The sequence below is a fragment of the Haliotis rufescens genome, unplaced genomic scaffold, assembly GCF_023055435.1.
Source record: "Haliotis rufescens isolate VD_foot unplaced genomic scaffold, xgHalRufe1.0.p SCAF_4, whole genome shotgun sequence".
In the NCBI taxonomy this organism is placed as follows: Eukaryota; Metazoa; Mollusca; class Gastropoda; order Lepetellida; family Haliotidae; genus Haliotis; species Haliotis rufescens.
In genome coordinates this window covers 16,226,612-16,242,502 of record NW_025964112.1, presented here as the reverse complement: position 1 = coordinate 16,242,502, position 15,891 = coordinate 16,226,612, and the positions used below count along the sequence as shown (strand labels likewise).

Below are 15,891 nucleotides of genomic sequence, written 5' to 3'. Positions count from 1 at the left end.
GTGTAATTGATTATAAATGTTTTCTCTGAGACTCGAGATTGTCAAGATTTTAATTTCAATTTCTTGGATTTGTTCATGATGAGTACAGTTCCATTTTGTAAATAAAAGCGACAAAAGCCATTCCATATACACAGGATATCTACATTGTACTATTCTGAATTTCTCACAAGCATGTGTTTATGAATCACACCAAAACAATGATGAGACTAAGTGTTCGTGAAAAGTTGAGCGTATCCTGACCCACCAGTGGCACCCGTCACACACACATGCATAGGCAAGTTAATAGTTAATTATAAGCGAACTAAAACCGTACTCACAAAATCATTTCTATACCATAAGCTTCGAAGCCCGGATTACCAAAATCCCCCTGTATAAAATGGTTGTGAGTATCTTTGGTCGAAGGACGTCCGTGTGTGTGGTGGTATTGTCAATGTTCACAAGTATTGATGTGCATCTTCATCCTTAGCAAAATGCCTGCACCGCTACTTAACTGTGTACATTTTATACATACGTGTTTATACAATTCGTCAATGTACATAATCAGAAACTAATACTGTTTTATATTTTGGGGTAATGGACTCATGTGCTATTTTAATAATATTACATGTCATCAGCAACAAAACAAAGAGAGAAAAAAAAGTTAAAAGTTCACCTAAAAAAACCACAGGAACATATGGTACAAGTCAGGATAGGGAATTGCTGGAACTGTAGCACTAAAGGGATTGCTCGGCATTAAGGGGAAGACAAGGTTTAGGCCGACATAAGCAGCTACAATCACACGCACCCACATTACTAACGCTACTACTACTACTACTACTACTACTACTACTACTACTACTACTACTACTACTTCTACTACTATATTACTACTACAACAACTACTACTACTACTACTACTAATAATACATCTACTACTACCACTACTACTACCACTATTGCTACTAGAGCTACTATTACTTCTACTGACATACATTACTACCCCTACTACTACTACTAGTACTACTACTACTCTGAATACTGCTACTGCTTCTACTGCCGGAGCTACTACCGCTACGACTACTCCTACAACAGCTACTACTACGACTATTGCTACTGCTACTTCTACTACTGCCACTATTGCTGCTATTCTGCTACTCAAACTACTGATAATACTGCTACTGCTACGTCTGCCACTGCTACAACTGCTACGAATGCTCCTACTGCTGCTATTACTGCTCCGTCTACTGTTACTGCTACTACTGCCACTGCTACAACTGTTACCACGACTCCTACTGCTGCTATACCTGGTACTGCTACTCCTGCTGGTGCTACTACTGCTACTCCTACTACTGCTGCTATCACTGCTACTCCTTCTATTGGCACTACTACTACCACTACTACTACTACTACTGCCACTGCTATTCTTACTACCGCTACTTACTGCAACTACCACTGCTTCTCTTACTACTGCTACTACTGTATTTCTACTCAGCTTCTCCTACTCCTTCGACTGCAACAACTACTCCTGCTACTTCTCCTACTACTACTTCTACTACTACTTCTTCTGCTGCTTCTGCTTCTGCTATTACTGCTATTACTACTGTTACTGAGCAAATCGCCGCTTTGAACAGTATTTCTGTTTTACCACGTCAGGAGAGCTTCGTGTTGTCGAAATGTTCGACTTGACGCAGGTCGTAGACGTGTACCACGTTGGTTAATACTAAAAGCTAAAGAGAGTTGCATCTCTGCGTATCAGTATAAACGTGATGCCACGAGTCCAAGAATAATGAGACCGCCTCCGTAGTCCGGGGTTCGATCCCCGGCCGCGTCATACCAAAACACGTTAAACGATGGTACTTGTTGTTACCCTGTCTGGCGCTGTGCATTAAGGGGGTAAAACAAGACTGGTCAGCTCGGAGTCAGTATACACACACACACACACAAACACACACACACACGCACGCACGCACGCACGCACGCACGCACGCACACACACACACAAAGACACACACACACACACACACACACACATACACATGCACGTCGCTATATAAATGCAATGATCTTGGACGCGACTAAAACCCCATTTCACCTCACCTCATCCAAGAATAATGATCAATCGACTCAAAATTCGGATCCTGGCACGGATAAGAGAAGCAACTCTGTACAGCACTACCAAACTGTGGCAGTTGGGACATTTGTATACCTAGCTGAAAACAAATGCATGAGTTCCTATTATGCTGCCTTAGTTTCAGTGTTCTACGTGACTCATGATCACACATGCCAGATATTATGTATGCAAGCAAACGAAACTATCAATTGCATACAACAGTGTTATGCATGAGTTCTCAATGAACTACCAGCAGATACGATATGCGTCTCGTCCGATAAATAACATTATAGTTCATACATTCAATTTAGCAAATTGAATAATGACTCATCTGATGAGTGTATCTATTCAGTTGATCACAGGGTTTGTCTTATTCTCATGGTGGCTTGAAAAAAAACAATAAAGCAAATAAGACGTACACAATACAAGCGACAAAATCATTTCAATATTCATGAGAGGTCTCTACTGAAAGCAGATTTGTACGATTCCGTCTACATCATAAGCCCACTGCTGGCATCCGTCACAAACACATGCAAGGGCAAGTCAATTGTTCACCCGAAAAATCACGGTAAATTCAAATTCGAACGTTTGGGTCAGTCTTTCCTTTAGGAGAACGAGTGCTTTGATACCTCTTTTATCAACATGTTCATGACATGGTAGGGCGGGAGTACGGTTAGCGGCTAAGTGGCCAAGTTGTTAAACGTTGAAGTCATCCCTCTTGTCATAAGGGGCGGTCGGGTAGCCTTGTGGTTTGAGCATTCGCTCGTCACACCGAAGGCCCGAGTGAGTACCCCACATGAGTATAATGTGTGAAGCCCAGTTATAGCGTCTCCCGTCGTGATATTGCCGGAATATTGCAAACAGCTTATAACCACACTCACTCAAACACGGCTGGAGGACATCGGGTATTGGTTAAACACACTGTACCAATGTGAAAAAGCGAACCCGAGTTCATGTTTGAACCACTAGGCTACCTTATATCCCTAGAAGAGTTAGTAAGGGGGCGACCATTTTATATTTCTAGGGGGCCTGGAATTTTTCGAGAAAAAAAATATTGTCTCCGAAAATTTAAAAAAAATATTTCTAAGCTTCAGACTGTTGAAATTGAAAGAAATCACCTTCCACAAAAGTACACTGTTGCAAAGTTTTTTTCTTTTTAAAAAGTGATGCTCATAGTTTTATATGAATTTTTTTTAATATTACTAACTGGTTTTGTAGCTGCAGATAAATATCTAATCTCGGTACAAAATTTCCCAGCATCCCCCCCCCCCCCGTCCCCCCACCCATCCACCCCCCCCCCCCCACACCCCCACCCCCACCCCACCCCCACCCCCCACCCCCCCTCCAAAGGTATAGTATGAAGTGGTCGGTCCATAAATAACGACAATTATGGACCCATCCACTGGAGATACTCGCGGCGACATACTTTTGAGAAGCGGATTAGGTAAATGTAATTGGCAATGATCGTATTCCACTGCGTATTCTCAGAATAATCAAAGCCTAAATGTTCGCTACATTATGCACATATATGTACCACAACAGCAACCAATTACAACACTACAACACCCTAGTGCGAACTCTCAATACGTAGCACCAATACAGCGAGGGCACACATGTAGTTATTCAGTAACCAAGCGTACATTTGTTGTCCATCACTGCAGCAGGGTAAACATATAAGATGAGATTAGTGCTCGGGAAACTACTCCCCCGAGTATCCGACTACACTTCACCTTTGTGTGCCCCCAATCCTGCCAAATAGTCCTCCCTATCATTCAATGTCCGTGCACACACGCTAGTCATCGCCGATGGAGTACAGGCAGATTCTACAAACACAGGTGGGAGGATCGGACTGGTTTGACAATCTCAGGAATGTCATTGCGTTCCAGAGATGCATATATATTGAAGTTCATGCTTATGATTTGTAATTTTATAACTGTTCTTTCAATTCTACTAAAATGTTTTATCGATGATAGAGAATAAATATACTTTCTCTATGGTATACTTATACTAAAATATTATGAGCGAGTAAGTGGGTATGGTTTTACGCCGCTTTTAGCAATATTCCAGCAATATCACGGCTGGGGACACCGGAAAATGTGCTTCTCACATTGTACCAATGTGGGGAATCGAACCCTGGTCTTCGGCGTGACGAGCCAACGCTTTAACCACTAGGCTACCCCACCGCCCCTTCAAATATTATGAACGATGGTTTTCTACCATGTATCATGACCACATTGGTATCATTCTGAATACCAGTGAGGACACCGGCAGTCACTCATATACTCATATGTTTGATAGTATATGTCCACATGCCATAACTCTATATAGATAGGATTAAAATTACTTGTCCTCGGGCCTGTGTGAAATGAGAGTCACAGCCGTCCTCACTCACGATACAGGGAGGAGGTTCTGGATGATCATATGCCATGACCGTATTATTATGACTGCATCCTGTTGATAGTCAATGAAACATGTGCACCTGCAGTCACCCACAGGCATTAATGCACCTGATGACCATATAACTAATGTACTGTCACTGTCATAAATAAATAATAGCGAAACATATTGCTACGGCATAAAATTAAACACACGACCAAATATTTTACATCATACCGTTATCTGTAATTGTGTGAGTTAATATTTAATGTTGCACCATCATTATTTCTGCCATATAGCGATCTAAACTGCGATGGTACACTTAAATGGATCAATAAGATGTGCCTATTTAAAGCATACCACAAACGGTGGTGATGTGTCAAGTACCTCATCTAGCAAATACTGTAAGTGGAACATATGTCCATATATGTTTGTAACGGGAATGATGGAACATACTGAATCTGGTACTGCAAGACAGCATTTTCAACTTGAACGGATTCCCGATAGAAAGGTTCAAATAGAGGACGGCATCTGAGACATCAAGAAACTAATCTATTTTTCAATTGTCTTGGTATATTGCAACTGAGCCATCAGTCATGTGCTTGACGTGTATGCAATCAATCATTATCATTCTTGCAGACAGTCATTCAGAGAGACGGGCCCGACAAGGGAAGAGGAACAGAAACGACGATTACCACAAGCTTCACCACAGTTAATGTCCCATATGTTTATACGCCGTATACCAATGTGATAAATATGTCCAGAAACAACGGTGCAAAATGTTTGAAATCTGAGTCAGTTCATTTCAACAATGACACATGTGTTCTGGCATATATTTGCCATAAACTAAACAATCCATACCAAAAGCAAACTTAATTCAATATTGAATGCATGATAAAATATTATCTTACATGCTCCATGTTCATTTGCATGTTTGCATAAAGTTCTTAACATCAGTAAAATATGTGTATGTATATGATGTGTATATGGTGCATAAATTAGTATATTGTATGGATCATGTCCGGCTAATAATGATGTTGTTCGATGATGTTAATAACTTATTGATTTTGAGTCATAACGAGTACAAAAGGATATTACTGTGGCAACATTCTACATTAATTTTAATATGGGAAGAAATGTAGTGACGTTTAAATACTCATTTGTATTTTCACAAACTTTAATGTTTCCATATTATGAACCATGTTTTTCACTTTTCACATTTATTGATATCTTTGTGAATGTGTACGACTTAATGACATTGAAGTTCGTGGTACCCGTTAGTATGAATATTGTTATAAGTTAACATTGCAACATCTTTTACTTTTACCGTCGTGAGAAATAACACAAATAAATATTAGTTCTGGTCGAAGACAGAGCAAAACTTGGTATTCTAAACTAATAATTACCCCCAAATATGTACTCGTGCCAGATATTCAACAATAACTAAACGACCGCTTTGAATGACAGACAAAAAGGGAACCGTTCAAGCTTGGCTCCGTCTCAACGTGTCACATGTTGTCGCAGCGCACATTGAGGCGAGAACCAGCGAAAGGTTAAACTGACGCTTATATCGTCCATTCATAAAACAGTGTGCATGGATAACTTAACTGTTGATAAAAGTCACATATTTTTAGACATGTTTATAACCATACATATATTTTGTATAGCCTCCATAATAACACAGATGACACTACCTGGCACACAGTGACTGATTTATGATAATGATAATGAGAGAAATTATCAATTGTCATAACCATAGCAAAGCAAAGAACGAGTCATCACATCATTGAAAAACATGATAATAAAAAATATACAGTACCTGTCAGCAATAACAATACACATAACTAAAATGCTAAAATAAAACATAAGCTCACCAATAAGTCCATCTCGATCCCAATACAATGAAAGCGATCTTTTACACATAGTTCTGTAAGGTACGTCCATATGACCATCCACATACACCGGCCATCTGACCATTTGAACACATCGCGTTTCTACGAGCCCTGAAACACAACTGTGGAACGAATCGCTATCTCGGAGTGTAGTAGTGCTGTAGTCGTTATCAGTTCCACTGATTGAACACCTGGCAGGGTCCTACCGACACCTCCCAGTGTTTACAAACAATACATATCTGTGTAGCGCGATGCGTTGTGAAGCTTGGATAGAGCTGTTGGTTAATTTGGTGTACACATGTTAGTGGACTGAACCAACCCGCCATGTACTTCCTCTGTCTCATTGAAACAGAAACAGACAATATAAGAAGCCATGTCACAAATTATGTGAAGTGTATGTTTAAAAACTATAACTATAACTATAACTATATATATATAACTATAACTATATATAACTATATAACTATATATATATAAACTATATAAATAAATAAAACTATATATATATATATATATAGTTATAGTTTTTAAACATACACTTCACATAAAATATATATATATTGGAAAAACAGTTATCATTGTTCCACGAGTGATCATTTCATGAAATTTGTATCATATTTAATGAAACATCATGTTATTATAGTTTGCTATTTTTGGGTCCTTAACATTTCACTATTAATAATAAGGCCACATATTTTTTACAGCTTCATCATAAGCCTATATATCACACAATACGACATACGGTATGTAGAGAAATCGAACAAATCAATTTAAACTAGATTCAAATGCTTCCCAACGTATAGAGGTAGCACACAGGTGATTCGAATACCACGTTGATCGTCTTCTAAATACACTATGTGATTTACTCCAGTCTAGCCTCAACTTCTTACTCCAATTACATATACACAGTGACTCAATTTCCGTCAAGGCAAATATAACAATGCTGGACCTAAAATTAGTCCTTTGCGCCAGACAGTTCAGACTCGTCCATCTCTATGGATTGATGTAGAAATGAGTTGCTCAGGAAACGAGTGGACTTTTAAGATAAACCGTGAAAGGCTCTTTAGTGATAGTTGGTATAATGATGGAGAAGTGTGTGTAGTTTTCCAGTTCTAAAGGAGGGCTATTTAAGACGTCGGTGATCACGGTACATTCGTACTATTGTCTCACAGGAACGGACCAGAATGGGAGATTTCATGAGTTGGGTTTGGTTGGGTTTGATACTGTTTCAAACAACATTTCATTCACATGGTAACGAAGGACATTACCATTCCCAGATTGAGAAATGTGTGGAGAAACTTGCGCATGGTGTGATATCGCAGTTGAGTGAGTGAGTTGGGTTTAACGCCTCTTTTAAAAGTATTCCAGTTATATCAAGGCGTGTCAGCTTAATGTGGGAGGAAAGCCCGAAGTGATGCAGGTCTCAGACGTTTACCACTTCGGTGAAACATACGAGCAAGGGTATGGTGCTGATAAACCTAGAAACATAATCGGGGCGAACCGGGATTCGAACCCACAATCATAGGTGGACCATGGTGGATCTTTTGTGGGTAAACAATGTATGCTTCTTAAAGAACTTTAAACTGTTGACTCGTTACATACAGAATTGCACATTTACTAGTGGTTACTTTACAGACAGCTGCCGGGGGGGGACATGTCATCACTCTGATGACTCTTGTTCTCTAATGTGCCTTTTCTTGCAGAAGTCTAAATTACTCTTATACATATAGTTGTATATCATTGTCATATGTTTGTCAATATTACACTGAATGAAGCACTTTACAATTGTTTTTGAAATAGTCGCAACTGATATTGAAGGTCAAATTAGCTTTCAATGTCTTTCAGTAAAAATGTTCACAGTAACTGAGGAACAGCTCTCTGTAGTGTGATGAAATCTGGTACATGTCACCCTCAGAGTGAGGCATATTATGTTTCAAACTTAAATGATGCTGGTATGCTCGTAACAAGTACTTGTACCTTTACAAAAAATCATATTATCATCTCACTTGGACCAAAGGCCCAAGTGAGAAACAGTCGATGAGTTTATACTTTCACTTAGAACAATCTGGAAGTCTGAACATGAAATTTAAGGATATCATCATACATGTATTAGAACTGATGTTTGTTCATTAAACAGCTTAACATCTAAAAAGAATTATAGATGAAATTGAAAAAATTGTCTTCTCCAAAAGTACATGCCCATAGATCTCAACTTTAAGGGGATATTTACAACTAAAATGACACAGAATATTACTACAGCTAACTGATATGCCCAGGCTAACATTATTTACCAGAAATAAGACATCTCGAAAAATTGCATCCGGATACCTGCCGGATACCTTCAGCAATGTTCAATTTTCTTGGTTAGATTCCAATATATATTTAGGTGTTTCACACTTACTTGAACAAAATGCACCCCCCAAATTGTGACATTTTTTTGGAAACTCAGAATGAGGTATCCGGTGCCGGATCCTTGGTATCCAGTGCCGGATCCTTGGACACCCAGATTGAGGTATCCGGTGAGGTATCCGGTGCCGGATACCCGGATTCCAGGTGGCATACTTTCAGGTGAGGTGTCCATGCCTGATACCACGGATCTGGTATCCGGACAGGTATCTGCCACCGGATACCCGGACGCGTTTAGGGTAAGTGTCCGGAGGTATCCGGCAGGTATCCGGATACCGGAAACTGCATTCTTTTAGCTGTGATATGACCATCCACATACACCGGCCGTCTGACCATTTGAACACATCGCGTTTCTACGAGCTCTGAAACACAACTGTGGAACGAATCGCTATCTCGGAGTGCTGTTCTAGTGAACATTCATCTGTGCTGTAGTCGTTATAAGTTCCACTGATTGAACACCTAGCAGGGTCCTACCGACACCTCCCAGTGTTTACAAACAATACATATCTGTGTAGCGCGATGCGTTGTGAAGCTTGGATAGAGCTGTTGGTTAATTTGGTGTACACATGTTAGTGGACTGAACCAACCCGCAATGTACTTCCTCTGTCTCATTGAAACAGAAACAGACAATATAAGAAGCCATGTCACAAATTATGTGAAGTGTATGTTTAAGAAGCCATGTCACAAATTATGTGAAGTGTATGTTTGAAAACTATATATCGCAGTTGAGTGAGTGAGTTGGGTTTAACGCCTCTTTTAAAAGTATTCCAGTTATATCAAGGCGTGACAGCTTAATGTGGGAGGAAAGCCCGAAGTGATGCAGGTCTCAGACGTTTACCACTTCGGTGAAACATACGAGCAAGGGTATGGTGCTGATAAACCTAGAAACAAAATCGGGGCGAACCGGGATTCGAACCCACAATCATAGGTTTCTGTCGTGCCCAAGCGACGCAACTCTGCACAGCGAATCGCGGCGCCTTAGTCTCGAATATCCAATGAATTATGTTCCATAGGACGTAAAGGACAAAGCAATGGAAAGTTTGTGAATGGATCCCTGATGTTCGCGAAAAGGGTAAGTGTGTCCTACTGTAGTGCTAGCACCACCATTCACACAAAGAATCAATGAAAGTGGGTAAGTTGATGTGAAAACTCTTAAAGGTCATGGGAAGGGATAGCGACACGCATCATGTTGACGAGCGAGGTGTCATTTCAGGAATGACTTAACCCGCCATGTAATCGTGAAACCATGCTTTAAAAGCTTAGTTCTAAGTCAAATGTGTGTTAGTTCAAATGCTTTCAGACGACAGAATTTACCAATCCCTCTGGCTATATCAGTGCCATTCACATTCACATTCATATATTTGTCACGTGGAGAAAATGTCCAACCACGCCACAATTTCCAAGACACATTCTTAACAAATCAATGTGATAAAATCTGTATTATATGTTCAGCCGCCGTCTACATCACAATCCACATGTGTCGTTGATGCTCGGTAAACGAGACGTATTCCCAACGGACCACAAGAACAATCGTTTCTGTAGGGAACAGGCCATTCATTGTCTTGAATCTCCTGAAAGGATTACCGCCGGGAAGTACAAAGAGGGCTCTGTGAGTTTGTCTTTAAGATGGGACATTAAACACGTGCAAATAATGACTTTGTCTGAGAAAGTCGTAATACTGATACCAGACCACTGGTGCACGGAAATGTCCAGACCTATGCAGGTCTACATGCATACCTGCATTTAAGTTATGTGGACTCTTTCCAATTAGCGTGATTATGTGTGCATTTTCGAATATACAATATTGGAAATAATCCTGAACTTTCAGAAATCATGTAAATCTATAAATATTAAAGAGAGTTTTACAAATTGATCTTGAGATCGAAGAGGCATGTTCTTGTGGAACGTTCATTGAAGTTTGTATCTAAGGCATAAATGATTAGACATACTAATACAACATGGCACAGTAAAGATACATATACAATGTATGTTCTAACTGACCTTTCAAAATGAGTAGAGTTTAACACCGCTTTATCAATATTTCAGTTGTATCACTGTGTATCATAACAAAGTCCTAAATATACCAAATAATCATTGCACATAATATTTATTCTACCTACTTCGGTGGGGCGGTCGGGTAGTCCAGTGGTTAAAGCGTTCGCTCGTCACGCCGAAGACCCGGGTACGAATCCCAAAATGGGTACATTGTGTGAATCCCATTTCTGGGATTCTGTCCCCCGCCGTGATTTTGCAGGAATATAGCTTGAAACGGCGTAAAACCATACTAACTCACTGTACCAAATTCAATATGCCTGTAAACAGTGTCATAAACAGTATACCAGCGCAATTATGTTCAAACTGTGGCATCGCATTTTTCTCAGCCACGCGTTTATATGCAAAATGACACCTTTAGCACAGTTGTCTTCAGACAGGAAGTAAGTCTTGTCAGTGCTATCTAATTAAAATCGACAAAACCCTGACCATGTTCATAACACATCATCGCAAAAAGAGAGTCGAATGTACCTTTATGAATCACTATCAAATAGGGATCATACCAGGTGTTCGCTAAAAGGTGAGCGTATCCTGCCCAAACGTAGGCACCCGCCACAAACACATGCAAAGGCAAGTCATTTGTTCACCGGAAAAAATCACCGGAACCTGTGGTACAAGTCAAAATATGGAACTGCATCGAACATCATTTTGTCAGTGATGCGTCAAATTTGGAAATGTCCTTCACATGTTTATCAAAAAACTGTTTCAAAACTTCACTGAGGCCTTGAATGTTGTAACCTTGATGAAACAACTTATCACCAAGAATTTTATGACGTTGATTGAAATCTTGGTAAAAAGGGCATGCTCGATTGTACCTAAAAAGTTGTGAAATGTAGACAGCAAAGGCTGGAGCTGCAGGAATATAGGACGACATAAAAAGAAAGTTGACTATTCGAAAGTTGAGTCATCCCTTTCGCCATACATTGTTGTGGAGAGTGTTCATTCACTCTAAATCTTTATGCACAGATCTAAATATGAAACAGATGAGCGGAAAACATTCGACATATAAAACGTTCTCTCTACCTGATAAGTTGTCGTCCTTCATAATGCCTCCACGTGTTGCCAATACGCTTCTCGCTGTGTCCCTGTCACGAAGTCTCTATTAATTAAATGACTACACCAGGCATACATCTTATGCATGCATATTTGATGATCAATTAATGTTTGCATACACATCCCGAGGGTGTAACATTGATTATAATGTGGATGGTGAACAGCAGTATTCTTAGGAGATTCATACACACTTAATTATAGACAAAGAACAAGTTTGCCCCCGTGAGTTTTTCCAGGTACCGTGTTACTACAAGACATTACCAGACAACATTTCAACATATCTTCTGCACGTCTTCTACCTAATTGCCGCCGGGGAGAGGTACAACAGCATACGTTTCTTCAACACTTCAGTTTCAAGTGTCACTTAGGTGCAACACACAACACCCTCGAAAGTACTGGCAGTTGTCCATAGTATATCTTCTACATGATTTTGGAGATTGTATCATCCTAAATGATGCAGCGTTACCCGTCATCCGCCAGTCCACCCTTTGATGACGTCAGACGTCACCATGTATCTCACACCTCGGATCTTAAATTTGGCAAAAGGATGCAAACTGACTTTGTTTGTGCGTTCAGCACCGCTTGATTGTAACGATAAGAATACACTCGGTTTTAGTTTATGGTTAGTGCACATATACCATGAAAAATGCAGCTTCAACTGTTGATATTTTCTTCAAAAGAAACAAAATAACGCCCACTCTTCGGAATGTTAACGTTATCTTAATTTCAACATCCGTCTACATTGATGATGTCCCTGTATGTTTTATGTATATATGTTGCAAGAGGTAGGATTTATTATTCATCTACACTATTTCCGTCAGATAGCACCAGTGTTTGTTGATGCTATGGAGTAATATCAGGTTTGTTTTCTAAACGATTCTGTAAATATTTATAAAGGTACACATTTCAAATATATATTATTGTTCAAAACGAACGACTACATGTATACAAACGGGAAACTTTAGCACATCGAGGAGCGGTGGGGGAGCCATTTATTAAAGCGTTAGTTCATCGCGCTGAAGACCTGGGTTCGATTCCCTACACGGGTTCAATGCGTGTTAGCTGACTAAATATTAACTATATAACTAATATCTAGGCCAATGCATAATATAAGGAGTGGTTTTGAAAAGGAGGATGTTTGCTTTTATTTCCCAAGGACAGAGTTAAATATTGTGTAGCTTAAAAATACAAGCGCCTCTCGTTTTGTCGAAGACCAGGTTCAGTTCCCATCTTGGATACAATATGAGAGAAAACAACTCGGTATGTATGACTACACTGTAGTTGGAGTAAAAACAAACTGTACTCTCCCGAACTAACATCCGTTGACATGCACCAAAATGAATCGTCCTTACATGAGGAACCACGAGTGAAAGTGTTGCCTTGAACGACAATCATTGCTACAGCAGTGACATGCACCGTGCATCCTGCACTCCGTGGCCTTGGCGTGCTACCCTGTTGAACAAAGTGCCCCATCTGTGCATTGCAATACCCTTGTACAGTACCATTCTTCATTCACTGAATCCAATAGTAAAATGTGTGTAATATAAATCGCTAAATAATTCCACTTTCTCTACAACAGACGCACGATACATTAACTATGGAACATGCAGTCCAAGATAAACATGCCGCATGTATTCATCCTCAACACCCAAATGGAACTTTGTACTCCAACAGACAGAGATGTAGTCACAGGCTCGAGCAACATACACTTTCACTTGTGTGCTGTCCATATCCACACTGGTTCCTTAACCAGCATCGTTACAGGCTCGCGGTGCAAAGATGTCAGCGTAGCAGTTACCTTGGCGTCTGGGTTAAGTAGGAAAACAGGAAAGAGGTACCATGTACATGTTTTGTGTATTCTCGACGTGAAGGAGGGCAAGCTTCAAATCGCTAATCGGCTTGTTAACAGACCACTGTTGTCCTGCAGTAGTAGTATTGATGATCTAGGATGTCATCTGTTCCAAAACTGCCAATACGATACTGATAAAGTTTGCAACCCTCGTTACTAATTAAATAGCAATACGAAACTAGCGTATAGTTAAACCAGCAACCCTTAGGTTCCAGTAGTATACATTGCCTTGCTCAACGTCTCCCCTGTAACATATCGTATATTAATATTAACATATTTAAGTCTCCATAGCTTTCAGTATAGTAAATCATATTTACTAATTCATATGTTTATAGACTGTTGGACGGTTTCCATATCCACATTGCCTAATTCGCATATAAATATTTTATTTCATTATCTGGCAATATGAAACTGCCGGCTAGTTTTTAATCAAGTCATCTTCAGTGTCTCTTCTAATTCTTCTTAAATAGGGACATGTTAATATTTCATTCTTAATACCTTTCAATATGTTAGTTTCAACAGTAAATTATTGAAACTTTCTACTTTAGCATGAAACCTTTGTATCCTGAAAAAAGTTTTAGTTTCCTAATCAAAGAAAGCAATTATATTATTAACTTACAATAACGGTTTACGCAACTCATCCACAACTGCGGTACTTATTTGCGTGCGTCTTAAATAACATGCTAATCATCGTGTAGAATACATCGGCACCACTGTCATGTAAAGTACCGCTTGACTGGTGTTTGTACTCAAATCACTGTAATAAAATTTGGAAAAACTACACCATATTTCAACATATTTCAGTTTGACTTTTAGACACTATTGTAATTAAGTACAGCAGTCTAGGAATTTCTTCATACTGGTTCAATACTGAGTTTAAATATTGACACTAACAAGGGCTTTATTAACAAGAAAAGTTAAAGAGAAAATTTGAAAGGAATTTCCATCCTGCTGTGAACTCACTTTGTCATATGGTTAGTACTCTCTTAAATTATCTTCTTCAGGACGAAAACTACTGTGTAAGAATCGGTCTAGCTGTTCTATGGCACAAATAGCTGAGGTATCAATTATGTAATTAAAGACCTGTTACAACCCACTGCACGCCAAAAGAGAATGATGTGATAAAATGCAAGCAACTTTGGTGCCTATCTTATCTTAATTGGAAATCCTGGCATCAGTCAAGAAGTGCTCAGCGATGATTTTGAAAGTTAAATCGGCTTTGCTGTTATAAAAGAAACTTTAAAGCGCAGCTGTGCGATAGGGAATTGATGCTTCATATGTGTACATATCCGAGGAAGAATAACAAGTCCCTTTTGGAAAAGAAGATCAATGATTAGTTAATTGGTGTTTTAACGTGTAAAAAAAGTATAACAGATATGTCGTATGATAAATTATTATGTGAGTTTAAGTACAATGATGTGCTTTTGAAAGTCAACCATTTGTTTCAGGTCATCTCGTCATATGACGCCACATCATACATTTGGGATGGACAGATGCTTTGTATTGGAAATAAAAGTAAACATGTACGTCAATATATAATCAAGTATGTCATTTTCCTGGCGAAATTAATTGTCTAAATAGTATGTTCCCTTTGATGTAAGTGCCACAATTATGTAGTAAAACGGGAAGAGATCAACAAGCACTTAATCGTGTTAACCTTCATGGTGTTCATTTAAAAGGAAACTTAAAACCTGGTTGTTATGTGGTTAATTGCGACTAAATCACCTGCTTAATGTCTTGATTAGTGTTTGATACCTTTAAAAAAAATATGTCAGTCATGTGAGGTCTCTTTATAAACGTTATATAAACGAAACCCTTCTTGGATCCTTTGATCCATAGGAAATTGTTGAACACCGTTGGTGGCAAGGATGAAATAAAGTAGAAAGAATATAAATACCTACTACATCATAAGAAAAGTAAGTTTTCAATTAAGCTTAGTGCAGGGCGTTTAATCCTTGTGGATTTACATCACTTCTGATACATCTCAAAGCCTCCCCGAGTACGTCTTTGCATCAAAGGTAGTAGAACCGTTTCATAGGCAATGGTGTGAAACCAAACAATTACAAGTCACCATCCCATGCCAAGAAAGACACTATAAATCTAAAATAGTATCAAACAGCACATGATATTCTGGATGCAGAATAGGGTCCATCTTGTAGCTTGTTATTTGGAGG

The 15,891-nt window shown here is 39.2% G+C and overlaps 1 protein-coding gene across 3 annotated transcripts in view; it reads right to left on the bottom strand.

Moving 5' to 3' along the window:
• The window catches only part of LOC124140526 (innexin unc-9-like), a 211,003-nt gene that overhangs the window by 114,573 nt on the left and 80,539 nt on the right, over positions 1 to 15,891 (bottom strand). Inside the window, exon 1 of one of the 3 annotated variants that reach the window (XM_046508156.2) lies at positions 6,340 to 6,435. The exons of the other annotated variants lie outside the window; for them this stretch is intronic. The gene's annotated coding sequence lies outside the window, so the exon portion shown is untranslated. Of the gene's footprint in view, positions 1 to 6,339; positions 6,436 to 15,891 lie in introns of those variants that run through there. 3 annotated transcript variants of the gene reach the window in all.